Source organism: Arachis hypogaea, chromosome 13, assembly GCF_003086295.3.
Source record: "Arachis hypogaea cultivar Tifrunner chromosome 13, arahy.Tifrunner.gnm2.J5K5, whole genome shotgun sequence".
NCBI classification, from domain to species: Eukaryota; Viridiplantae; Streptophyta; class Magnoliopsida; order Fabales; family Fabaceae; genus Arachis; species Arachis hypogaea.
This window is the reverse complement of record NC_092048.1, coordinates 25,399,667-25,401,815: the sequence shown is the minus strand read 5'-3', so window position 1 is coordinate 25,401,815 and position 2,149 is coordinate 25,399,667.

Here is a 2,149-nt window from a genome sequence, read left to right as displayed (position 1 = left end):
TCAATGGATCCTATTCCGGCATGAGTGGGAACCGATAGATGATTAGCCGTGCGGTGACAGCGCATTTTGGACCATTTTCACTGAGAGGACGGACGGTAGCCATTGACAACGGTGATCCTCCAATATACAGCTTGCCATGGAAAGGAGTATGAATGATTGGATGAAGGCAATAGGAAAGCAGAAGTTCAGGAGGAACAAAGCATCTTCATACGCTTATCTGAAATTCATACCAATGAATTACATAAGTATCTTTATCCTATTTTATATTTTATTTATCTTTTAATTATCAATTCTCCATAACCATTTGAATCTGCCTGACTGAGATTTACAAGATGACCATAGCTTGCTTCAAGCCGACAATCTCCGTGGGATCGACCCTTACTCACGTAAGGTATTACTTGGACGACCCAGTGCACTTGCTGGTTAGTTGCATCGGAGTTGTGAATAAAAGTGTGAATCACGATCGTGCGTACCAAGTTTTCAGCACCATTATCAGAGATCACAATTTCGTGCACCAAGTTTTTGGCGCCGTTGCCGGGGATTGTTCGAGTTTGGACAACTGACGGTTCATCTTGTTGCTCAGATTAGGTAATTTTATTTTATGTTTAAGCTTTTTACTTTTTATTTTCGAAAAATTTCAAAAAAAAATTTCTATTCTGTTCTTCGGAATTTTTAAGAATGAATTCTAGAGTTTCATGATGATCTGTTGAAGTCTGGCTGGCTGTGAAGCCATGTCTAATCTTTTGGACCGAGGTTTCAACTTATCATCACAAGAGCTTGTTGATTTCTATCAATCTTGCTGTTGAATGTAATGACATGCTAAAGCTTGGCTGGCCATTGGCCATGTCTAGTGTTTTGGACCGAAGCTTTCACTAAAAGCCTGGCTGGCTAGTAAGCCATGTCTAATTCCTAGACCAGAGTTTTAGACTAACATTGCATGATTCCTGGAATTCTCATTAAGAATTTTGAATTCCTTATTTTCTTTTTCCAAATAATATTCGAAATTTTTTTTAATAAAATCATGAAAATCAAAAATAATTTGTGTTTCTTGTTTAAGTCTAGTGTCAATTTTTAAGTTTGGTGTCTTGCATGTTTTATTTATTTCCTTGCATTTTCGAATATATGAATTATGTTCTTCATTAATCTTCAAGTTGTTCTTGATGATTTCCTTGCTCTGATCTTTAAATTCTCTTGTTTTGTGTCTTTTGTTGTTTCTCATGTGCATTCTCAATTTGTTAGTGTCTCTAATATGAAAATCTTTAAGTTTGGTGTCTTGCATGCATTGCTTATCTGATCTTAGTTTTCCATGATTAGTTTCATTTTGTTGTTTCTCATTAAAAAAAATCCAATTTTTTTTTTCAAAATTATGTCTTTTCAAGTCAATAATATAGAGAATTGAAGATTCAGAACATTCAGCAGAGGAATTACAGAGAAAAAGCTGGGCGTTCAAAATGCCCAGTGAGGAAGGAAATCTGGCGTTTAAACGACAGCCAGGGTACTTGGCTGGGCGTTCAATGCCCAAAAGGGTAGTATTTTGGGCGTTAACATTCTGGGCGTTTAATGCCAACACAGCATAAGGGAGGTAAGTTAGTTTTTAATTCAAATCTTTTTCAATTTTTCATAATTTTTCAAAATCAAATCCTTTTCAAATCATATCTTTTCAATCATATCTTTTCAAAATCAAATCCTTTCCAATTTTTTTCTCACAATTTTCAAAAATCCTTGCTAACACTTAAGGACTTGATTCAGAAATTTCAAGTTTATTACTTTCTTGTTAAGAAAGGTTTCAATATTTGAATTTTAGAATCATATCTTTTAAACTTCTTGTTAGCCAAGTCATTAATTTTAAAATCAAATCTTTTTAAAGTATTTTTCAATCATATCCTTTCAATCATATCTTTTTAAAACCATAGCTTTTCAATCATATCTTCCCACTCATATCTCTTTTTAAAAATTAATTTTCAATCATATCTTTTTGATTGCTAATTTCAAAATCTTTTTCAAAATCATTTAACTCCTTTCTCAATTTTAATTTTCGAAAATCATCAACCAATTTTTCAAAATTTCTTTCAATTATTTCAAAATCTTTTTAAATTTAATTTCGAAAATTCTTCCCCCCTTTTTCACATTCTTCTATTTAAGGGACTAA